At 44.8% G+C, this 25,902-nt stretch overlaps 1 protein-coding gene and 1 long non-coding RNA gene across 9 annotated transcripts in view; one reads left to right on the top strand and one right to left on the bottom strand.

Annotated features, from left to right (window-relative positions):
* LOC138976423 (E3 ubiquitin-protein ligase TRIM56-like) overlaps positions 1 to 25,902 on the bottom strand; it is a 91,110-nt gene that overhangs the window by 60,923 nt on the left and 4,285 nt on the right. The window contains exons 1-4 of one of the 6 annotated variants that reach the window (XR_011458986.1): positions 7,925 to 8,247; positions 7,299 to 7,414; positions 6,282 to 6,342; positions 570 to 775 (exon numbers count right to left, since the gene is read on the bottom strand). The exons of 2 other annotated variants lie outside the window; for them this stretch is intronic. The gene's annotated coding sequence lies outside the window, so the exon portion shown is untranslated. Of the gene's footprint in view, positions 1 to 569; positions 776 to 6,281; positions 6,343 to 7,298; positions 7,415 to 7,810; positions 7,830 to 7,904; positions 8,248 to 25,902 lie in introns of those variants that run through there. 3 more of the 6 variants (XR_011458985.1, XR_011458987.1, XR_011458988.1) reach the window with 3 other exon arrangements.
* LOC138976433 (uncharacterized) lies at positions 8,432 to 25,668 on the top strand. 3 transcript variants are annotated; one of them, XR_011458993.1, is made up of 7 exons: positions 8,432 to 8,813; positions 9,055 to 9,197; positions 18,768 to 18,863; positions 19,206 to 19,300; positions 21,452 to 21,529; positions 24,261 to 24,533; positions 25,233 to 25,668. It is a non-coding gene; the product is annotated as an uncharacterized lncRNA (long non-coding RNA). The 3 variants fall into 3 exon arrangements; XR_011458992.1 differs by lacking the exon at positions 19,206 to 19,300 and adding an exon at positions 20,386 to 20,439 and having other exon boundaries at positions 8,436 to 8,813; XR_011458991.1 differs by lacking the exon at positions 19,206 to 19,300 and having other exon boundaries at positions 8,444 to 8,813.

Raw genomic sequence — 25,902 nt, forward strand, 5'->3', positions numbered from 1 at the left:
AGTTTGGTTTACCTTGCTTCAAGGTCAAGGTCACAGGAGCTCTTCAAAGTTGGATTGTATACATATTTTGAAGTGACCTTGACCCTGAACTATGGAAGATAACTGTTTCAAACTTAAAAATTATGTGGGGCACATGTTATGCTTTCATCATGAGACACATTTGGTCACATATGATCAAGGTCAAGGTCACTTTGACCCTTATGAAATGTGACCAAAATAAGGTAGTGAACCACTAAAAGTGACCATATCTCATGGTAGAAAGAGCCAATAAGCACCATTGTACTTCCTATGTCTTGAATTAACAGCTTTGTGTTGCATGACCTTGACCTTGGGTCAAGGTCACATGTATTTTGGTAGGAAAAATGTGTAAAGCAGTTCTTAGTGTATGATGTCATTGCTAGGTTTAGTTACCCTAAAGGTCGAGGTCAAGCATGTGAGTCGTATGGGCTTTGCCCTTCTTGTTTTATGTTTTATCTCACCCTCATTTTTGAATGTTGTTTTCACACACACACACACACACACACACACACACACACACACACACACACACACACACACTTTTGATCCCATTCCATGTATTGCGAAGACTTTATTCAGGGTTTTAGCTAGTACTTAAACATCCAATTTCAAAGCACAAGTCTGAGCTGAGACTAGATATGCATAAATGTGCAAAATAATGGTGATTTGTGATCAAAACACTTCACAGGGAAGCTTGTTTATATGTCTTATGTATGTGTCTTCCATCGCCCTGGCAACATCAGAACTCCACACCAGCCTGCAAAAGTATAAACATAAAGGGTGACACACATGAAACAAATGCAGCCCATAATAGTCCTGTACTTGTTTATAAGTCCCGTGTACATTTCGGAGTTGAGAGAATTTCTCACTTGATTTGAGTCAAGGGGTACCCAGACATGAAAAATCACGGAGTTGATCGGGCACCACCCTGGTACATTTTGCGTAATGGCCGAATCCAAGATGGCCGCCATCGGCCGCATTGAAAATCCTAACTTTTGTGTTTTTGACAATATTTTCACTTGCAATACCTCTAATCCAAATGATTTTGATGTGTTGAGTTCATTTCTGGTATTATTTTGTTCATTTAGGGTCATCTTGGCCGAATCCAATATGGCCGCCACTGTCCGCAGTGAAAATCCTAACTTTTGTGTTGTTGACAATATATACACTTGTGACATATCTAATCCATCTGATATTGGTGTGCTGAGTTCATTTCTGGTATTATTGTGTGAATTTGGGGTCATCTTGACCTTCCAATGTCAAGGTAATTTTCTTATACCGACAGTCTTGAACGTAACCAGGCGATATTCTAGCAGTAACAACTGGGCTCCTATACACAATGCTATTAGTTCTGACATGCATTTTCACAGTATGATTCACTGTTAAAGGTATAAGTCATTCTGATCTTGAATTCACAAGTAAACACCCTATTTACCTATTCAACTAAAACTGTCTTTGCTGCTTTTTCACTTTGTTTCTGTTTTGTGTGGTCAATGACACATTCCAACACGAACAGAAAAGTTATCCAGTATGCAACAAGTAGTATACATTCTCAATGTAACTGCAAGTGTCTCTTTCCCTCACTGATTGGAACATGGAGAATTATCTGCTTTTCCATGGCAGAATGTGACGCATGAAACTCCAGCAGAACAGCACCCACACCGTCGTGTGTCACACTTGCCTGCACACTTGCATATTGTGAACAAAGTGGGTGGCAGGGGCTTCATGCATTTAGATGGCAACAGCTAGGGTGCCAAAATGTTGCTCCCACCCATGTTCTAGTGGTTTTAGATTGTCCTCACGTTGTTGACTGGTCGCCCCAAGCAGATGGCATGCTTTGTACACCAGAAAGGCTGCTCTGCGGATGTGGCCTCTGATGACATTGCTTGTGGGTGGGAGAGAGTCAATTCCAGCTTTGGCACTGCTGTAGTACTCCACTCTGAGCTGGTGGAACGTTTCCGCTGTTGTTTTTGATCTTACACCCACCCAGACACGTACAAGGTACTTTTCTGCCAGAGCTTCATCTTGCTCTGACAAGCTGTCTGTCTCTCCAAAGTTCATCAGATACCGTACAGGGTCAGTGGCTATAGCAGCGTGCTTCGTTCCAACCTTACCCATACAGTCATCTCCAGTCAGTATGTGTGCTTTGATCACACACTTGGCCAGCGGTGCTCCAAGCTTAGAAACTGCTAGTAGGTGCAGTGGAAGCATCCGCCGCTTCTCACCTGTACTGTACTGCTGCCAGATTTCCTTCAACCCCAGCGCTTGGAACTGAGGGGTGTAGTGAAGCAGTAGAGCGAACGTGTCCGTGTCGTTGGAACATACTACAACTCTCTTGCACTGTTTGACACAAACGGCCCACTCCACATGTACCACCAGTCTGGCGTCTGCCTCTTCAATCCAGCTGTGCAGGTCCGAGATTTCTTCACCGCCAGCTGCTTTGGCTGGAAGCACCTCATCATCAGAGACGACAGAGCTGGCGATGATGACAGGATTTCCTTCAGCTCGATTGCTCACCATATCTCGAACCAGCAGCTGAAGATTCCGTTTGTTCTTCTCGGATGCCCAAAACTTATCAAGCTGCCGAGGGATGGGTGTGTTTGCGTTCATGCCAATAATGTCAATAGGCGTCACATTAGTTCGCCTCATGCGCTCTCCTTCTTTCAGGGAAAATTCAATGTATGAATCTAGCACCAGGTGAATGTAGTCCGACTCATGGCAGAGGCTTGTGGCTGATGTGATGACTGCAGTGACTACATCCCCGAGGGTAGACAATTCTGCTAGCGGCATCTGTCGCATCTTTGACATGAAGTCCACCACAACATGAGTGGGGAGAAGAAACGTCAGATTCCATTGAGTGAGGTCCTGTTGAGATTCAATTTCAACAACAAGTGCTGACTTGTTGGCGTGAGCGGGAAGATCACCATCAAACAGTGGAGTCACTGGCAGCAGATCGTGATCAAGTATCTGCTTGATGTCCATGCCACGCTCCTTTGCAATGTCCATGCTTCTCTGTGCCTCTGCAACGTCCTTGGATGAGAGATCCTTCTTTTCTGTGAGAATGGTTGCTGGTGTTTTCTGTGGCTGTTCGTTGAACTGGGGCAGCTTCCTCTTTGATATGGTTGCACTCATTATCTTGGTCTTCTCGACCAGCACCTCCTGCCTGTATGACTGATAGACACGCTCGCCCTTCTCGAGACACTTGAGAAGACGCTCAGCCACTTGTCGGTCAACAGCCAGCTTGGTCAACAGGTGATGCAGTGGCACGGGTTCTTGAACCACCACCGAGTAAGGATTCTGTCGCTCAATCACAAAGTCTAGCAGCTTCTCAACATTCTGATTGAATTTGACACGGCGAGTAGAGCTTAGAGCATGCCGAAGATGGCATTCTGTGTGGTCCATGGGGTGGTTGGTGGTGAGCTGGTTGAGGAGATTGGTTATACACCTAATCTCGTGGAACAAGAGTTCAAATTCTGCCGCAGAACCGGCATTTCGTGTAGCTCCCACTACATAGTGACCTCCAGGTCCCTTGGACACTCGCTGGATGGTCTGCTCAACCTTCATGTCGCTCCTACAGCACAGAACCAGCCTGGACGATCCTGACCAACCCACTGGCCCATAGAGAATCGTCGATAGAGCTCAGGATGGGTGAACTCTAGCACCTTGATTTGCTCAAGATACCACGAGCCGTAACGCCGATAATTGATGCAGTCAAATTCTGCAAAGATCGGCATAGAGTCCTCGACACTAGCTGCATGTAGATCCCAATTTCCTTCTCTGTCGGAGGCAACAGTGTTTTTGATGACGGCGACTATCCGCAGCCAAACACCAAAGAATTGGCAGAGCTCAGACTTGGCCTCACACTCCTTCTCAAACTCCACAAAGTCCCGATACAACTTCTCAACTTGTCCAGTCAGGGTCTCGAACTCCTCAAGTGAAGTTTGCAGAGCCTTCACCTGCTCTAGCTCTGGATATGCAGTTTCTTCTTTGTGTTGCCAGAACATCTGCCACTGGAGCGACCGAATCTGGTCCTCCACAATCAGCATTCCAGTGAGAGCTCGGACATAATGGCTGCCATTCAAGGCCGACTCGATCACTCCACGTCCAAACACGCCACATTCAACCAGCGCGTCATCCAGGCCAGAACCTTGAAGCAGTTTGCCCTGGCACCTGAGCAGAATGCGAGTCCAGTGGAAGGGTCCCAAGCAAAGGAGCAGATCCTTGAACTGTTCTGTCTCATGCAGGAAAACATCTGCTGCCACATCGAACACGCCTTCATCGCACCAAACTGCCATTGATGCTTGGTTCAGCTGTCTGCGACAACTTTGAAAGTTTGTGAGACAGTGTCTCACTGTAGCACGCTCAGTAATGGGTCTTGGTACCACGGGAAGGAAGCCAACACGCATCATTGGCACTACTGCAGAAGACACAAGTGTGTGCACGGCAGCCCAGATTTGAGGAGGGTCGCCTTCCGAGTCACCCAGGCGGATCAAACTGATCAAGAATTCCCTCTTGTTTGCTTTATTGTGTTTGTTTGTCTGTTTGTTTGTTTGTACATGCTTAAACGCTTCTATTTAGATTACTACACCTGTGATTATTGCTAAAATAAATTGTCACAGGTTACGGATAAGGTCATCAGTATACGAACATTACATTGACCATGGCATTTGAAGGCCAAAATGACTCCAAAGGGACAAAATAATACCAGAAATGAACTCAGCACATCAAAATCAGTTGGATTAGAGGTATTACAAGTGATTATATTGTCAAACACGCAAAAATTAGGATTGTCACTGCGGCCGATGGCGGCCATATTGGATTCGGCCAAGATGACCCCAAATGAACAAAATAATACCAGAAATGAACTCAACACATCAAAATCATTTGGATTAGAGGTATTGCAAGTGAAACTATTGTCAAAAACACAAAAGTTAGGATTTTCAATGCGGCCGATGGTGGCCATCTTGGATTCGGCCATTACGCAAAATGTACCAGGGTGGTGCCCGATCAACTCCGTGATTTTTCATGTCTGGGTACCCCTTGACTCAAATCAAGTGAGAAATTCTCTCAACTCCAAAATGTACACGGGACATATAGCAAAGTACTGGACTATAAAAATGCTTAATACTTCTTGACCTGTTGACCTAGTTAGTTAATATTTGGCGATTATTAACTATATCTTATGCATGACAAAGGTCAACACAGTGGCGAGTTCACAGGTCAAATGGAGGGGTAATTTGGAACACTTTTGAGTTTTGATCTAGCTGTAATCTTCTTTTTTCAGCACATTTTCAACCAAAAAAAAGGACTAAAACATTACGTCTCCAATGAGTTAACAAGATCGTAAGATTTTGTTGATCTTGTCCGAGTGGATTTTGTGTATACAAGTGTTATCTGATAGTTACCTTATTGCTTCATGTGTCATTAACGGTGTAACTGGTTGTCTGAGGGATGCATTGACTAAGATCTCATATATGCTAGATGTCGAAAAACTACTCAAATTACCTGCCCTCGAAAGGGTGGTAACCAAGCTAAAAAAAAGACGCCATAGGAAATTAAGTAGCGTGGAAGGATGGGAGGGTATAAACTATGAGAATTGGGTAAGTATATTAATTATACGAAAATTTATTATTGAAATTTTCATTTGAATTACATAGTTTATACCCTCCAAAACTAACACTCTTAAATTCTTTAATGCTTAAATCGGGTTAATTAGTGTACGGCTCCATATAAAACCCGAAACGGTTGAGTCTATCCCCGAATTCGGATCCTTTTTGGAAAGAGCCCAAAAGACAGACCATTTCACCTACAACATTGTAACTTTTGGTATTGGTCATACCTAAGCTGAAATTAATGTAGCCTACAGCAAATATACAGTGCAAAATGCCGTTAACGGTCTTGCAGGCAACTCAGTTAGCTATCCTGCCTATGCAACTGACTCACGAAGTCTCGCACACAGATAAACAAATGAGGGAAGGGGCCTGTGTCGTCTTCAACCAATAAACACACACACACACACACACACACACACACACACACACACACACACACACACACACACACACACACACACACACACACACACACGCGCGCACTAAAGATGAATATTGCATATGCATAATGCAGAAGAAGACAACTTAATCTGATAATCTATAGATGTAGTGACTGGTGCAATATTTAACGAATTTAAAAGGACGACTCTGAAATGTATCATGTGAACCAACTTCTCAATAAACAAAATGAAGACCAGTTTAAAAAGTTACCTGTTTCATTTTGGAATGTTTTTGGTCCCATCACATCTCTGATGTACACTCCATAGACGCACTGTAGTAATAAAAAAAAACTGTTTAAGGAGAAAAAAGATTATGCAGGGAGGAAGAACAGTAAGAACAACAGAATCAGCAGCAACATTCACTAATCTTACTCCACATAACACATAACACTGAATCTCAGTGAAAAGTTAGTGATCCAAATATTTTAATTAAACAGAGAGACACAGAGAGATTGAGAAGGAGACAACAGCTATGTGCATGTGCGTGTGTGTTTGTGTGTGTGTGTGTGTGAGGGGAAATTTAGTCATTGAAAACTAAACACTTTCTACTCTTCAATATCAACAGTCATAGACATAAGATTAAGAGCCACTGGGAAAGTTGGACATGAACATGTATATGTTGCAGGTGAGGAGGGGGGGGGGGGGGGGCTGGAGGGTCTTTGTTGTTTGTAGATTATAACTTAGCACAAATTCCTGTTTTGTAACACTGTAATGTATAAGTAGAAATGACTGTGGAATAACTTTCTTCTGTTATATCAGTATGATTATTTGCAAAGTTACCCGGATCATTGTGGCATCCTCTTAATCCTATCACGTCTGAGACTTTAGTAGACGTGCCTGTAGAGGGAAGGGATGGGGGAAGGGGGTGGAGGGTGGGCATAGAGAGTGTCGGTGTAATATGAAGGAGGGAGGGGAGAACCATTGGTAAATAAAACTCTTATAATATCAACAGTTCTGAAACTATTTGAGCACGAGTTTCCCATTACCACACAAAGGTGCAGATAGCAACAGATGTTACACCGAGAGTGGGGGGGGGGGGGACTTTTAGAGGGTTAGTTGTTGGACTGTAGTATCTGTATAGCAGTGCTATGGGGTGAGGGTGGTGCTGGGGCGGAGTATGTATCGTATGTAACTTGAATTGGATATTAATAAGCATGATCACTCAGACTAGAGCTAAAAACGGTGTTAATCTTCAGACATTACATAATATGAATTCACAAGCATGTACCTTTTGTTTTGCCCTTGAGTTTGGTAGAAGGCAATATTGAGTGTCGAACACAAGTTGCATTGATCACTGACACTGCGTCACCCTGCGGTCAATCTCCTCTGATCTGCAGATTGCACCTGCACAAACCCAAACAATGTTATGATCGCAAAAAGCCTGCATAGCCAATGGATCTAAGAACACAAACACTCGATGGATCTAATTAGAGAGTCTGCAAACGAGTCATTTTACGTTGGAAATTCAATGACAATCTGTCAGTCAATGAAGCAGATAGATCTGTCCCTGCGATTGTTTTTGCAAGCAGATACATGTTTGAACTTCACTTATCCCGTTATCATTCAACAAATTGATATCTTGCATGATGAATTTTGTGCCGAGGAGCTGAACAAACAATCAAAATCAAGCAAGTGGTACATTCAGAAGACAAACTTCAGTCGCAAAAAACAAACTGACGAGAAAGAACCTAGCTTAATTACTGCTGTATTGATTTCGGCCAAACCAACGCATTTGCATACCGAAGTCATTCCTCCTTTGATTCCAATCATTGTACATGATCTTAATGCAAAAATATATACGAAAACGAGCTGATCGAAATGAGTAACATTGCACCTGCATTGACTGTAGGCTACTGCAAAAGCGAAGGTCGTCTGCGACTGGAGATTTCGAAGTTGAACAGCAGCGTTTCTTCACACTCAGCTGTTGGCTTCCTCGGAAAAGTGAAAAGCGTGACTTGAAATCTAGCGGAAACCACATTCTATCTTTCCGTTTCGGTATTCTTGTGTAAAATCCATGAAAAAGTTCTTTCGAAAAAGGCGGCCGTCGTTATTTGGGATGCCACCTAGTGTCACACTACTATTTCCGGAGAAAGTGATGAGTGCGCTGATTGGCTGCACCGCTGCACCGGAGCCAAAAAATAGAAACGTGTCCTATTCCCATTTAGGAACCTACGCTAATTATGATGACGCGAGCTTCCATTCAAATTAACTTAGGCAACGATGGTTCGATGACGTCATCCAATAGTCACATCACAGAAGGAAATGTACAAATGCTGAACGTAGCCCATTTTAGCTCGACTTAATAGACAGATAGGCTTGAGGAGAATGATAATAACAAAGTTATTAACAGAATGCAGACATCAATGATCGTGAGAACGCACATTTTGTTGTTTTCTGATGGTTATAACCGGAAGTATCTTTCGATAATGGGGCAGACAACTCCCGTAAACCCCTTCAGGCTTACTTCCCTTCTTTGTTGTCGTTAGTTTAATGGCAGACTAACACTAACACTGGAATTTTGAATGGCCTCGAGTTGTTATAGGCTTTGTTGGTCTGATTTTCCGCTTGTTCTTCTCTGCGGGTGTGAGAAAACTTTCTGGGGGTATGGCTGGTATTAACCCTCCAGCTATCTTGTACAGCATCGTCAGGCGAAGTTGTCTACGCCGGTCAGCAAGTGCTAAAGTTCAGTCTCTGCAGCATCTCTCGCAACCGGGTTTTCTCCATGGATCTGTAATATTTGCAGGTAAATCTCGCTGCTTTGTGTTGAATCTTCTCGATTTTGTCGGTATCCAGTTTTAAATATATGGGTCCCAGACAACTGCCCCATACTCTAGTTCGAGCGAACAACGTTGATCAGTGTAAAATTTAGGGTTTGATTTACGTGCAAAAAAATGAAGTATGAAGAGCAGATGACAGAAGAGCACCTGATATTTTACGTGTATGTTTTATAATTTGATTTGCTGAACGTGCTTTATTTTCGTTAGGTTCACGTCCGTTCAGCCACCTTCGGACGACGGCTGTCAGTGTTATTCTGTCGACTGTTGGTCACTCCCGTTGGCTCAAGTTATGTCACTCTTAACTGTCATCAGTTTTGTGTGTACGGAATTCATGACAGATGCGCAGAATGGTAAGTCTTTTCTCTGCTATAATTACTAAGATTTAGGTCAAAATCAAATATTAGATTTAGATGTTTGCTTCCCAGGTTGTGTTCACTGGTGATGTTGAAGCACAGGCGGAAAATATTGTTCGCTGGACTACCACTATCATAGTAAGACTACCAATATCATAGTAAGACTATGATAGTGGTGGTCCAGCGAATGATACCTTCCACCTGTGGTAGAACTGAAGCATTGTAAATAATTATTGATAGCGCACTCAAGTTGACTTATTTTTGATCACAGTGGTTGGAGACGCGCGGTGCATTCTACAGTGTTGCCCTTAGCTGTGCTTTCCAAGTTTACTGCCATTACATTTTCTTTACGATTGCAATTTTTACAACAGTTACTTCTATCTTTTTTTTTTAAATAAATATGTCAATTAAGCAAAAATAGGAGCTTTCTCTATCTTTCACATTATATATGTTGCAGTTAATCTGTGAAACTGAGTAGGGAATACGTGTATGAACTAAAATATTTTAGGTAATACATGAATTAACTGGTTTTTTCCGTCAGTTAATTCATGTATTACCTAGTTAATACATTTATTCCCTGGTTTCACAGATTAACTGTAACATATATATACCGCTGCACCAGTATGAACACATGCCACAGTACCAACTTCTGATTAGGGGTTCCAGTGATAACAACTTAACAAGTACTGGCTTCTGTGACCACCCAAAACCAACACTGATTTATGTTGTAATCCTTTATGTTTTACAAAATATAGACAGTAAAATCAAATTGTTGTGAAAATATTATCAAAGCTTCTTTGAATCTATTGTTACACTAGCTTCCATGGTACCCCACCCATACAAATAGAATGAAAACACAAACACACAAGCAGCTATGGGCAGAATGTCAGCCAGGATTTGATGGGCTAGTCAATATGGTGTATTTACATTTGAAGAGCGTGAATGTAGTATGGTATTTTCTGTGCGAAAGTCAACTTTATTTTCATCTTGTTATTCATTACTCACAGTTTTCTCTTTGCCAGCACAGTCAGTATGAGCAGACAAAAATACTTGCTCCCATACTAAATTTGCTTATCAACATTAGATACGCACGCGCGCTGTCACGATCGGGTGACAGAGACCAAGAAAGTGTCACTCAGTGGAGTGCCTGTTCTTGGTCGGTTATGATAGAAAGCGCCTGTGCGTGATATTGGACACAGCAGAGTTTGCTGACAGTGCTCTACGAGCACGGATGTTTTGAAACGCACGAGCTTCACAGTGCGGGTTTCTGCTATCATAGGGCTGACGGTTTTTCGCTGACAGCGCGCACGGGATTTTCACGGATTGAGTTTCTCGTGTCTTTTTTCTGCTTGGGGAGGCAGAATTGTGTATAGCTGGACTGGTTTTGTGACAAGGTCAGTCACGTGTATTTGGCTAGGTTGTCTGACAGAGACACGAGTACGGGGCACTTGACACCCAGCGGCAGAAGGGGAAGGATCTAATACAGTTTCTAGAGTATGATGGTTTTTCACCGAATATTATATTCGGCACTCTAGGGGAACTTCCACTGCCACATGTTTTGCTGAGGACAAGTCGTCAACATTTCCTTCGTCGGCGATGGCTTTCGCATAAGGATTCGACAAGGGGTTCTGGAGGTTTTTGGTCACTGTTGACGAACAGAGACTGTTCCAGGGAGGAGGCGGACTTTGCTTCCATTGAGAGTACAATCATAGGCTTTTGAGGTAATAAATCATTATTTAACGCTGTTGATGAGTCTGTGTTGTGGAATGAAATACTCTCTGTTGTTCTTTCCAGGTTAGCGCATAATTTACTCTCTGTGACGCTAAAATACTAATCTGTATATGGTTTTTGCAGATAGGGAGAGAAGGACGGAAAATGGCTGTTTTGTTGTTGTAAAAAGTCCGTTTTGTGCAGGCCCACGTGCTCGATGAGATATTTAAAGATGACATGTTTTAAGGTGGTGGGTGAGGGGTAGCTGACATGTTTAGTGCACCGATGCTTTCTGTTTGCAGCCTTCGTTCGTTCGTTCGTTCGATCCAATTCGTTCGTTTCGAGTTCCTGTAACCTCTGCACGGCTGACTTTGGCGGGACCTGTTGAAGCTACGCTAACCAGGAGACCGGCTAACCAGCGGACCGGCTAACCAGCAAACCGGCTAACCAGCATACCGGCTAAGCAGCAGCAGCAGAGATAAAGCTAAGTGCACCATGTCGTACGCACCCCGTTGACCACCGTTGTCTTTTCGTATCTGTGATTTCATTGGAGTAGTGACAACGTGGGGTGTGTGACACCTGCACGAACTAGAGCTTTTCGAACAGAACATTCTCATTTGACTGTATTTACACGGGTTCAGCGTGTTCCTATAATTTTCTACATACTACTGGCATTTTGTCAGTGAACACTGGTTTTTTTACGTGTTGAGAACGTAAAAGGAACATATTTTGAGTGAAGGCTCGAGGGAGGTGGAGAGTTTATACATAAACAGGCGTCTGAAACTTATACTTTTGTTGACTCTATTTAATTGTATGACTGCGAGAGTGGATCGTGGTGTGGTTAGTTAATTAGTAGTAATTAACCGGTTCATAATCACCTTAAGTGATATATTGAAACGTGACACATGGGGGCCAAGCCGGGATTTACTCAGTTAATTTCCAACTGATAAAGACCCACCAATTAAGGATAACTAAGAGCAGATAATCTCGTCAGTGCTCGACTTATTTTCTGCTTGGTGCTACCCTTTTTTGTGTAGTTTTGATCATATACCACACCTTAAGCGATTCACATCTTGCAGGAAATGTAAATTGTAATTTGTGAGTTATTGTATGCGCTAACTGTGATTATCTCCCTTTCCTTTGTTTGTGAATCTTTGTTGTTGTACGTTCAGAGTTTTCCGTTGCAGAGAGCTGAGCGGGGTTAGCGGATTTGTTATTCGTTTTACTCAGTTTTCTCTACATTGTTGTTTCGCATTCTGTAACAGGTTACATTTCTATAGTCTTGTTTTACTTGGATTTTTCTCCATATTTTGACTTTGTTGGAATTTTGGGGGGGAAGGGTCCGAGGACTTCTGTCCTAACCAAGGCTGTGGGAGACACTCTGTTTCACCGCCAAAAGCAGCCGATAAAGTAGGCCACGGCTGTGGGAAACACTTTGTTTCACCGCAAAAAGCAGCCATAAAGTAGGCTACGCGATTTGTTCTACACCGTTTGGATTTTTCTTCTGCATTTTCTGGTTGCTGGATTTTTGTATCCACCGCTTTCATCACCGCGTGTTCTAGCTATAGCTGCGTTAGACTTACTTTTGTGATAAAGCTTTGCTAAACTAACCATGGCTACAGGGGGATCTCCTACGAAGAGATTAACTTTTGAGACTCCTGGTAGCGAGGAACAGACAGAGCGAGACGCACGCGTTAGAGCGCGTAGTTTGCTTAAGCGCAAGGAGTTAGAACGTAAGGAAGACATAGAGCGACAGACGAGAAAAGAAGAGCTTGACAGACAAGAACGACAGGCCGAACGGGACAGACAGGACAAGAAAGAGAAAGACGAACGTGAGAGACAGGAACGACAAGACGAACGTGACAGACAAGAACGGAAAGAGAAAGATGAACGAGACAGACAAGAAAAGAAAGAGAAAGATGAACGTGACAGACAAGAACGGAAAGAGAAAGAACAGGCTGAACTTGAGAGACAGGAACGACAGGCCGAACGTGACCGACAGGACAAACAGGCGGAACGCGATCACCAGCTGGAACTAGCTAGGCTACAGGCAGAGAAGGGTACGCTTACTCAGGCTAGCGCGCCGACGTTTGTTGCCGACCGTACGAGACTGCCGACGTTCGACGATGACAAGGACGAGCTCGACGACTTTTTACGCCGGTTTGAGCGCATTGCATCGGACCAGAAGTGGGAAGAGGCCACGTGGGCTAGCCGCCTTAGCACCTGCTTGAAAGGACGCGCATTGCAGCTCTACAACGCTTTGGAGGACGACGAGGCGAGAAACTATCAGGCACTAAAGAAGGCGTTACTCCAGCGCTTCAACCTGACTGCGGAAGCCTACAGAAGACGTCTGCGTAACAGCAAGAGGCTGAGCGGCGAGCTGAGTCATCAGTTTGTGGCACGCCTTAATCTCTACCTGCGGCGCTGGGTGGAGATGGCCGAAAAGGACTGGACCGTCGACGACCTTGCCGACCTCATCGTCATGGAGCAACTGATGTCCAGCCTGCGACCTGAGGTGGTGACCTTTGTGCAGGAACACCAGCCTAAGACTACTCAGGAAGCAGCCGACTGGATCAGAGTACACGAGGACGCCCAGGCGATCTCCGGCAAATCTTCAGGCTCACGGCCAGGAAAATCGGGAAATTCGGGTTCTTCAGGACCCAAGGACGGGAAGGACGATCAGGGACACAAGGGATCGAGTTCCAGATCTGACATCCAGTGTTACTACTGCAACAAGCGGGGCCACGTGAAGAAGGACTGCCACAGGAGACAGGCTGACCAGAAGGGCGTTCACTTCGTTGGCAGTGAGGAGTTCAGGGACGTCACGAGCTCATGCACCATCCCACAACTCTGCGTTCCGTGCTCCAGGAAACATTTCCAGCCCCACTGCAACGTGTATGTTAACGGAGTGAAGGGCGAAGGTCTGCGGGACACAGGGGCAGACATGATAGTGGTTCGGGCGAGTCTAGTTCCAGCTATGGCCTACACAGGAGACAGCATCAGGGTGAGAATGGCCGAGGCATCTCACGCTTGCGATTTGAACACGGCAGTGATCAAGGTCGTAACACCGTTGTTCACGGGGACCATTGTGGCCGTCGTCATGGACGATCCTCCATGCGACTTGCTCATTGGAAACCGGGTTCAGTTTGTGGACGGCGTCACCAGGGAGGTTCCCGTTTACCGGTCTCCCGACGTCATTTCAGTGCTCACGCGGGCACAGGCGGAGCGAGAGGACAAACCTCTCAAACCCCTACCTGCTGCACGAGCTGCCCTGGGGAACGTGACCCCCGCGCTTCTCGCGAAGGCTCAGGAATCTGACCCGACCTTAGCTACTCCTCGGGAGCACGCGAAGTCGGGGAAGGTGAAGCTGAGCGGGAAGCATGGGAGGTCAAGGTTCCTCAGGGACAAGAAGTTGCTCTACCGGGAGTTCAGCAACCAAGAAGGTACATTCAAACAGGTTGTCGTGCCTCGCGAGTTTCGCGAGGGTGTCATGGCAACGGCACACGACTCGATTCTGGGAGGTCATCTTGGTACCAAGAAGACCACGGATCGTGTCTGGCGCCACTTTTACTGGCCAGGCATCTGCACGGATGTCCGACGTTTCTGTGCGTCCTGCGATAAGTGCCAGAAGGTGGTTGCCAAAGGAAGGGTGAGGAAGGTCCCCTTAGAGAAGATGCCGCTCATCGACGAACCCTTTCGTCGGGTCGCAGTGGACATCATCGGGCCCATCTTGCCTGCGTCTGAGGACGGAAACAGATACATTTTGACCATGGTGGACTACGCTACTCGATACCCAGAGGCGATCCCTCTGAAATCGATTGAAGCCACGCGAGTAGCTGAGGCTCTGGTTACTATGTGGTCCCGGCTGGGAATTCCATCAGAGGTACTCACCGACAGAGGCACGCAGTTCACGGGAGGAGTGATGGCGGAGGCAGCACGACTGCTATCACTGGAGCAGCACTTCACCACTCCTTACCATGCTCAGTGCAACGGACTGGTGGAAAGGTTCAATGGCACCTTGAAGACCATGCTGAGGAAACTAGCTCAGGAGAAACCACGCACGTGGGACAGGTACATCCCAGCATTGCTTTTTGCATACCGCGAGGTTCCTCAGGAGAGCTTGGGTTTTTCCCCATTTGAGTTGTTGTACGGCAGACAGGTACGCGGTCCCATGGCTATCCTGCGTCAGGCTTGGACAGACGAAGAAGCTGACGAGGAGGTGCAGACGACAGCGACCTACATCGTAGAACTCAGGAACAGGATTGAAGAGACCTGCAAACTGGCTCAAGAGAACCTGGGAAGAGCAGCACAGCGTTACGCGCGAGGATTCGACCGCAAGGCACGGCCGCGCAGCTTCAAGATTGGAGAACGGGTGTTGCTACTTCTACCTGTCAAACACAACAAGCTACAACTGCAGTGGCAAGGACCTTTTGAGGTGACAGCGAAAGTGGGCCAGAACGACTACAGGATTGTCATGAACGGGAAAGCACGCCTGTACCACGCCAACCTGCTGCGCGCCTACATAGAAAGGACTGCCTACGGGGAAAAGGACAAAGTGACAGAAGCAGTTGCTGTCGTGATGGACGAGACAACGGAAGAACAGGGAGGAGGACGTGTACCAGTTTGTCCGCTGGAGGCTAGTGAGGATCACACGGACGTGCACATCTCACCTGATCTTGGGGACGACCAGCAGGCGGACCTGCAAGAGATCCTGAAGGATGCAGCACGGGTCCTTACAGACATACCACTTCAGACGCATCTAGAGGAGTTTACCTTCGACTTGCTGGAGAAACAGCCAGTGAGGACGAAGCAGTATCCCATGCCTCATGCCCAGAAGGAGGTGGTCAGGAAGGAAATCGCCGACATGACGAAGTTGGGCGTCATCGAGCCAGCGAACTCTCCCTACAGTTCACCAATTGTGCTTGTGAAGAAGAAGGATGGACGCGTCAGGTTCTGTGTCGACTACCGGAAGCTGAACAAGATTACGGCGTTTGACGCGGAACCCATGCCTGATGTGGACTACCTCTTCAGTCACTTGGCCAAGGCCAAGTACTTTTCCAAACTGGACCTCACCAAGGGATACTGGCAAATTCCAGTTGCCGAGGAAGATCGCCCAAAGACTGCATTTACCACTCCATTCGGCCAGTTCCAGTGGACAGTCATGCCTTTTGGTCTACAGAATGCAGGTGCCGTCTTCACTCGCATGATGAGGAAACTTTTGGAACCATTGAAGCGCGAGGACATCAGCAGTTTCATCGACGATGTGCTGATCGCGACAGAGACATGGACTGAACATCTCGACGCCCTGCGCGACGTGTTCGGAAGGTTGAAGGACGGAAATCTGGGAGCTAAACCGTCCAAGTGCTACTTGGGATTTCGGGAATTGTCTTTCCTGGGTCATGTTGTCGGCGAGGGATTGCTCGTTCCAGAGGACGACAAGATCCAGAAGATTCGGGAGGCGGAGCCACCGCGCACGAAGAAAGAAGTCAGGTCTTTCCTGGGCCTAGCCAGCTTCTACAGACGCTTCATCCCGCACTTTGCCGAAATCGCACTACCACTGACCAACCTTACCAAGAAACTACAACCGACCGTTGTAGTGTGGACTGAGGAATGCAGCTCCGCATTCAACACCCTGAAGAGGCGACTCACCAGTCAGCCTATTCTCCGACTACCAGACCTGAACAAGGACTTCGTGCTGAGGACAGACGCTTCAGGGAAGGGACTTGGGGCAGTGTTGCTTCAGGAGACAGAGGGGTTTTTGCACCCTGTTTGCTTTGCCAGCCGTAAGCTGACCTCGGCCGAGGCAGCGTATGCAACGGTTGAACGCGAGTGTCTCGCCATTGTCTGGGGCATCCAGAAGTTCGAAGCGTACCTGTACGGACGACCTTTCTGTCTGGAGACGGACCATCAACCTCTGCAATATCTTCAGGTTGCAAGGTTGGCAAACGCCAGACTTATGCGCTGGGCGTTGATTCTCCAACCGTACCAATTCACGGTACGCGTCATTCCGGGCGCCAACAATGTTGGAGCTGACTTTCTCTCTCGGGCTGTAGAGGAGAACATGACTGTGAGCGAAACCGAGGTTTCGTCTTGAAGAGGGGAGGTGTGTCACGATCGGGTGACAGAGACCAAGAAAGTGTCACTCAGTGGAGTGCCTGTTCTTGGTCGGTTATGATAGAAAGCGCCTGTGCGTGATATTGGACACAGCAGAGTTTGCTGACAGTGCTCTACGAGCACGGATGTTTTGAAACGCACGAGCTTCACAGTGCGGGTTTCTGCTATCATAGGGCTGACGGTTTTTCGCTGACAGCGCGCACGGGATTTTCACGGATTGAGTTTCTCGTGTCTTTTTTCTGCTTGGGGAGGCAGAATTGTGTATAGCTGGACTGGTTTTGTGACAAGGTCAGTCACGTGTATTTGGCTAGGTTGTCTGACAGAGACACGAGTACGGGGCACTTGACACCCAGCGGCAGAAGGGGAAGGATCTAATACAGTTTCTAGAGTATGATGGTTTTTCACCGAATATTATATTCGGCACTCTAGGGGAACTTCCACTGCCACATGTTTTGCTGAGGACAAGTCGTCAACATTTCCTTCGTCGGCGATGGCTTTCGCATAAGGATTCGACAAGGGGTTCTGGAGGTTTTTGGTCACTGTTGACGAACAGAGACTGTTCCAGGGAGGAGGCGGACTTTGCTTCCATTGAGAGTACAATCATAGGCTTTTGAGGTAATAAATCATTATTTAACGCTGTTGATGAGTCTGTGTTGTGGAACGAAATACTCTCTGTTGTTCTTTCCAGGTTAGCGCATAATTTACTCTCTGTGACGCTAAAATACTAATCTGTATATGGTTTTTGCAGATAGGGAGAGAAGGACGGAAAATGGCTGTTTTGTTGTTGTAAAAAGTCCGTTTTGTGCAGGCCCACGTGCTCGATGAGATATTTAAAGATGACATGTTTTAAGGTGGTGGGTGAGGGGTAGCTGACATGTTTAGTGCACCGATGCTTTCTGTTTGCAGCCTTCGTTCGTTCGTTCGTTCGATCCGATTCGTTCGTTTCGAGTTCCTGTAACATCTGCACGGCTGACTTTGGCGGGACCTGTTGAAGCTACGCTAACCAGGAGACCGGCTAACCAGCGGACCGGCTAACCAGCGAACCGGCTAACCAGCATACCGGCTAAGCAGCAGCAGCAGAGATAAAGCTAAGTGCACCATGTCGTACGCACCCCGTTGACCACCGTTGTCTTTTCGTATCTGTGATTTCATTGGAGTAGTGACAACGTGGGGTGTGTGACACCTGCACGAACTAGAGCTTTTCGAACAGAACATTCTCATTTGACTGTATTTACACGGGTTCAGCGTGTTACTATAATTTTCTACATACTACTGGCATTTTGTCAGTGAACACTGGTTTTTTTACGTGTTGAGAACGTAAAAGGAACATATTTTGAGTGAAGGCTCGAGGGAGGTGGAGAGTTTATACATAAACAGGCGTCTGAAACTTATACTTTTGTTGACTCTATTTAATTGTATGACTGCGAGAGTGGATCGTGGTGTGGTTAGTTAATTAGTAGTAATTAACCGGTTCATAATCACCTTAAGTGATATATTGAAACGTGACACGCGCCTATAAGTAGGACATGAACAAGCCTAATGTACATATCTCATAAACTCCATACTGACAATCCCCTTCCCTCATGTACTACTGTTCAAATGCATAATACTATGTTCTTGGAAGAAGAAAAAAACACATTTACACTACAATCACAATACTTAAGCACAACACATGAAACAACAAAACGCATCAGGATAGAATGTTGTGCCGCTGGTAACATATCTAACTGTGTCGTACCACAGGATGAAAGAAGCCCATCGTTTTGGTCAGAGGACAAATCTGGGACAAAGAGGGCACACAGGTCACCAACAGGAGAGACGCCTACTGCAAAACGCCAGGTATAAATGTTATTAACAGCTATTGTGGTATGTATATGTTACGTATATTAAGTTACAGCTCCGTGCATCCATGGTATCGCGGGATATTTTCTCCCTAGAATAACAGAATTAAAGCATGTGGTTAATTTCAACCACCCTCTGATAGTTCTGACATTAGATTTATGGGAACAAATTTGTCAAACCAATTTTTTTAAATTGAAATTTGATTCATCTTCAATCTAAGGGACATAACCACTCAATGTTATGGGTTGCAATATGTTCAATCTCACCACAATTTTCCTTGACTTGCAAGAAACTGACATGCTTTTTATCCTTATAAGTTTACTTCTTTAATTTGTCTAGGGAACAGCTATTTCAGTCTCAAGTATATATCGAGTGAGAAAGCTGACATCCGAAGAATTCGGACATTGCTACACCAGCGCTCGGTTAAGCTAATGGTATATTAACTACCTTTATTCCCCCCTCTGCTTCTTTACCTCTGTAAACTTGTAGGGGTAGTTATTTTTCGATAATGACCCAGCAACCAAACAAATAACGACCCAGCAACAGCCTGAATCCTCGATAGTGCAATGGGTTGAGAGGTTGTTCTGTTTCGGTACTACTTTTTGCGACTGAAAAGTTCCGAACGCTCTAATGTACGAAGTATACATCTCTGGAGCAAACAATACAAACATACCGCATTTAAATTAACAACTACAGGCCTGAACACATGAATCTCCATATAAAATCCATGAGTTTGGTTGTTTTCTGAATCTCATCTGCCGTGCCGCTCAAGCCGTTCATCACAAGCAATTTCCCAAGGCAAGTAACTCATACTTTGTCTAGCGACAAGAGTAGTTCCCCTTCTTTTCACTCAGTTTCTTCGACAACAGACTGCAATCCGACGGTCAGTTTTCAACAATATTTCATTTAATAAACAGATCACACGCAACCAAATGCACACATCTCATCAATTTAAACAAGATAAAGCGGTTTCATACACTATTTTCCCCAGAAAACTGAACTGCATACAGTTTTTAACGTTGGAACACGGGTGCAAAAGTTCGTCTGCTAGTCCCATTTGACGAAAGATTATTATCCTACGCGATACCAAAACATATACAAAACACACAATATCTGCCTTTGCCGCCACAGCAGAATAACAGCATATCTGTGTACTTGATTTTTAGTCCAAAATAGGAAAACTGACAAGAAGTGTTAACAGAATGGAATGATTTGCACGGAACTATACAACCGCGCATTAATCGATCGCCTGCGCAGGTTGACTGGTTGAGTGAAAAGGATTCGATCAAACTTTCGCAAAAAACCTCCTCTTTTCTTTGAATAACTGAAGAAAGGAGGAATAAAGAGGTTACACACCTCGTCTCAGTGATTATAAAAAATAATGGTCTCAGTTCGCGGTCATGAAAAAGCTCGCTAAAGCTCGCATTTTTCATGATCCGCTAACTTCGACCATTATTTTTGATAATCACTGAGACTCGGCGTGTAACCTCTACATATTTTACCCCTTTTTTTTAAATAGGCAATAGCAGACAACCACAGTGGTAAATCTGCAGCAAGAAAGTCGCTTTTTCAGGTATTTATTATGTTCATTTGTGTTCATTTGTTATTGTTTCTGACTTACTTTTTGAGTCACTTGAGAAAAAGTGACTCTATGTAATCGGTCAGTGTTAGTCTGTCCGGCCGGCCGGCCGGCCGGCCGGCCGGCCGGCCGGCCGTCCGTAGACACCACCTTAACGTTGGACTTTTCTCGGAAACTATCAAAGCGATCGGGCTCATATTTTGTTTAGTCGTGACCTCCAATGACCTCTACACTTTAACGATGGTTTCGTTGACCTTTGACCTTTTTCAAGGTCACAGGTCAGCGTCAAAGGAAAAATTAGACATTTTATATCTTTGACAAAGTTCATCGGATGTGATTGAAACTTTGTAGGATTATTCTTTACATCAAAGTATTTACATCTGTAGCCTTTTACGAACGTTATCAGAAAAACAAGGGAGATAACTAGCCTTTTCTGTTCGGCAACACACAACTTAACGTTGGGCTTTTCTCGGAAACTATAAAAGTGACCGGGCTCAAATTTTATGTGAACGTGACTCCCAGTGACCTCTACACTTTGACGTCTGCTTTGGTGACCTTTGACCTTTTTCAAGGTCACAGGTATGCTTCAGGTATGCATTGTGTTGTGAATAGCAATTTCTTCCTGTCCATCTGATGCCTCATATAATATTCAGAACTGCGAAAGTGACTCGATCGAGCGTTTGCTCTTCTTGTTGAAATTATTATTGACGAACTCAATGATACATATTATTTTTGAAAGTTAAATTAACACTGAATTAGATAATTATCATATCCCGCAAAATTATTATTTTTGTTCTGCTGCACAAAAGTGTGCTTTATGCAAAAGTGATAGTACTGATAAATGATGGGTTCCAATCAAGGACTACTAAAGTAGTCCTTGGTTCCAATGTATCCATGTATTGCTCTGTGTTCTGATGCTTCGATGTGCACTAAGTTTCTTGTGAGTGTGTATGTCTGTGTGGTTTGTTTGTTTTTTCACTTAAAATTGACATATGCCATACCACAGAATGAATCCAGTGCATTAAATTCAACGAGGGATTTCAAGTCGCCATCTGGACATATTGTCCCACAACCAAACTACAAGGTAATGAATTCATATTCATAATGTTTCAAATTAAATCATATGTATACTGGTTTTGTAAAAATGTATTTTTAAGTCAAACGGCATATTGGTTCCTGATAAATTTGACAGCTTTTTCCCTTTGGATAATTTTATAACTATTATGTCACCCCATACTTACTAGAGTGACGTCTCTTTGCTTAAATTGACATATGAAATTGCACAAGGCTTTGGAAGAGATCAAGGTTTGGTGAGGTATGCAAAGTACAGTGTGTAGGATATATTAATACTCTCTTACTTACTGTCTCATACCACATCTGCTTTTTACATTTAGTCAAGTTTTGACAATACCGGCCCCCGTAGCGCAGTGGTTAGCGCATCGGGCTGTGGGCCGGGAGGTCGTGGGTTCGAATCCCATCAGGGTCATGTGGGTTTTTTGGGCTGCGGTCGGCTCCTACCCAGAGTGGAAGTGCTATGGTTCCTATGGGAAGGCTGGAATCACACAGCCGAGTGTCATTCACTTAACGAATGCAACTTTGAGGGAGCTCAGGTTCTGTTTACCTGACCAACACCGCAGGTGCGGCAGTTCTCGGGCCTGGTTGACACCAGGATATATTATGACAGTAAGCGTAGAGTGCTGCCCTGTCACGTAGTCTCAAACCAAATTGGAAATCCATAGCATCATCATTATAATCATCCTCATCTCATTAATCATCCAAAATTATAAAGTGTCCTTGCTCTTGTGGCCCTTCATGCCCGGAGCTCTCATGGTGACCTTGGTCTCAGTGTTCCTGTTCGATCCTTCCCTGAATAGTACTTCTGCTGTCAGTCCTCAACGTGTGACGTTCTGGGGGGGTCGACGGAGGGACGTGGTGGCGGTCTGCTCTCTGGAGGGGACCCTCACTCAGTCTGGCTCCGCGACTTAGCTGTCAATGTCGTTAGTAGGGGGCATAGTAGGTAGTGGGCTGCGTCCGTTAGCTCGGGACAGACCCACTACTGAACACCGTCGAAGTGACTCAGCAGAAGTGCAGTGTCATCTTCCGAGGGTAGCCTACCGCAGCGACCCGACATCCCTCCCTGGAGCGTCTGTAAAATCGACAAGTCTGGCAGCGGAACGAAATTCAGATGTGCATGGAACAGTGAGTGCAGGGACGGGGCGGCGTGAGTGCACACCGGGACAAGGAACAGGTGTAAGGGGAAAAAAAAAGAAAAAAGTTTTGACTAAATGTTTTAACATAGAGGGGGAATCGAAACGAGGGTCGTGGTGTATGTGTGTGCGTGCATGCGTGCGTGCGTGTAGAGCGATTCAGACCAAACTACTGGACCGATATTTATGAAATTTTCCATGAGAGTTCCTGGGTATGATATCCCCGAACATTTTTTTGATAAATGTCTTTGATGACGTCATATCCGGCTTTTCGTGAAAGTTGAGGCGGCACTGTCACGCTCTCATTTTTCAACCAAATTGGTTGAAATTTTGGTCAAGTAATCTTCGACGAAGCCCGGACTGACGATGCTACGAGTATACGGTCTTGCTGCGTTGCATTGCGTTCAGTTTCATTCTGTGAGTTCGACAGCTACTTGACTAAATGTTGTATTTTCGCCTTACGTGACTTGTTTATATATTGAACAGATCGCTTTCGCGTGCATTGTAATATTTTCAAACAAGAAGGGCAAAGCCCATACGACTCACATGCTTTACACATTTTTCCTATTAAAATACCTGTGACCTTGACCCAAGGTCAAGGTCATCCAAGGTCATGCAACACAAAGCTGTTAATTCAAGACATAGGAAGTACAATGGTGCTTATTGGCTCTTTCTACCATGAGATATGGTCACTTTTAGTGGTTCACTACCTTATTTTGGTCACATTTCATAAGGGTCAAAGTGACCTTGACCTTGATCATATGTGACCGAATGTGTCTCATGATGAAAGCATAACATGTGCCCCACATAATTTTTAAGTTTGAAACAGTTATCTTCCATAGTTCAGGGTCAAGGTCACTTCAAAATATGTATACAATCCAACTTTGAAGAGCTCCTGTGACCTTGACGCAAGGTAAACCAAACTGGTATCAAAAGATGGGTCTTACTTTGCCCTATATATCATATATAGGTGAGGTATTGAATCTCAAAAACTTCAGAGAAAATGGGAAAAATAGCTGTTTTTTAGGCAACATTTATGGCCCCTGCGACCTTGACCTTGAAGCAAGGTCAAGATGCTATGTATGTTTTTTGGGGCCTTGTCATCATACACCATCTTGCCAAATTTGGTACTGATAGACTGAATAGTGTCCAAGAAATATCCAACGTTAAAGTTTTTCGGACGGACGGACGACTCGGGTGAGTACATAGACTCACTTTTGCTTCGCATGTGAGTCAAAAAGCAACTTCTGTAAATCTGTAACTTTTCAGTTGATTAAAGTCAAAAACTTGAATAAGTGCCGTTGATCTGTCCACGGAATCTAACTTACTATGAAGCATAACTATATTCCGATTCGTGATGCATACATGTTGCGATAGTGTATGCTAAAGTTTTCCATTTTCAATCTGACGTGTGGGTTAGATTTTTTAGAAACAACAAACATGCATACTAAGTTGCCACTGCCAGTTTGTATAGCTGCTAAGCTTACCCCAAGCTGAGTCAGTGAGTATTTTGTAAGTTTACATACAAAATGGTGATGAGGGGTGAAAAAGAATGCCTTCCACAGGTGCGAAAAACTGTGATTTGATCTCAAGGCCTTTTTGTTTTAGAGCTTTTCCTGCTTTGGAACTTGGGAGATGGGATTCCTGTTGACCGTGAAGCAGAAAATGCAGAGAGGGTGCTTCTTCGGGAGTACAAGCAGAAGTTGTATGTGAAAGGTGTGCTCAAGTTTATCCTTATCCATTCATCATCACAACTGGATTGAAAGGCAGCAAGATGGGCGATTCCTGTGGCCAAGCGTCTTCATCACCGGCTGCCTGTGAGTGTGAGCTCGACCTCATGCATCGCCTCGTCAACGAGTTTTAAGGAGGAAAGGCTTACAGGTAGGAAACCTTGCACTTTACTTTTGAACAAGAGAATGGTTCAAGTTGAATTGCAAGATGGTTTGTGTGGCCTAACAACATTTTGGTTTCAGTGAACAGGGAATGTGTCAAAATCTGAAAAAAACAGCATACTAGTATTAATTCACACTAAAATTATGCCTGTCGCTGTCAGCAATATATGTTATATACATATAATTTTAAAAAAAAAAGTGCAGTGATACTGATAGTGATACAGTTAATCAGCAATGACTGAACAGACTTTCTAAACTCAGGGATGGTCAAATCATCTGATCTGACTAATGACCAGGGGCGAGTACAAAAAATCCGCTGTGCTAGTTAAAACCGCTTGGCAACTCACCTGGTTGGCTAGTGAAAATTCTCGTCAAATGCAACACTTCTGGTTGTAATACTCTAGTTTCAAAACGTTATAAACAATGCAGTTATAGCAACTGGGGTTTGTACCCGGCAAGCAATTCTTTTTGGTGGACTGGACTTTCTTGAAATGACCCGCCTGTCTGGCAAGTGAAGATTTTGAGATCTGGCCATCCCTGCAAATGCTCTTCATGCAAGTTGCACTCAAATTTGTGAGCAATTTGTTATGTACAACTTGGTAAATTGTCCTAAATGATGCTTTAGTAAAAGTTGTTGTCTCCTGTCTCTTTCTCATATTGATTATTTTATTTTTTTCCCTTTTGGCAGGGTTTTGACCATGTGCAACAGGCTGCAAGTCATTGTGGAGGAGGAAGCCCCTGATTGCATCTTTGTCAAAATCAGAAAGAGACTTCTAGGTGTCTCCAATAGTCAGCCATCACAACCACCTGTTTCCCAGAGCCAGCCATCACAACCTCTTGTTCCCAAAGTAATCCAATCCTGTTTCCCGTTTTGATACAGGCAGCAACAGGAGGAACTAGTAGAAGTAGGGAAAGCGGTATTAACAGAACAGCTTTTTCCTCTTAACTATGAAACCACACAGATAAACAAGGAGAGCAACCCTTCCACAAAGTAAACAATCCTGACGACTCTTATTTCAACAATTTGTCAACTCATGTAAATGCTTTGCCAGATCCAGGCATTAAGCTCTACTCTTTCAGGGGCGGACGAGGGGGGGGGGCACAGGGGGCACGTGCCCCCCCCCCCCCCCCCGAAAAAAAAGAAGAAAAAAAAGAAGAAGAAAAAAAAAGATTTTTCTATGCTGATTCTATGACCATTTCTAAGTTCAAATGGCACCAGATGGCACCATTTTGCTTCTTTGGGCAAAACAAATTTCCAGGGGGGCATGCCCCCGGACCCCCCTAGCAAATTCGGGCGGCCCATCACATTCACTTTCGATTCAAAGTGCCCCCCCCTTACAAAGCAACTGATCCGCCCC

The sequence above is a fragment of the Littorina saxatilis genome, linkage group LG9, assembly GCF_037325665.1.
Source record: "Littorina saxatilis isolate snail1 linkage group LG9, US_GU_Lsax_2.0, whole genome shotgun sequence".
Classification (NCBI taxonomy): domain Eukaryota; kingdom Metazoa; phylum Mollusca; class Gastropoda; order Littorinimorpha; family Littorinidae; genus Littorina; species Littorina saxatilis.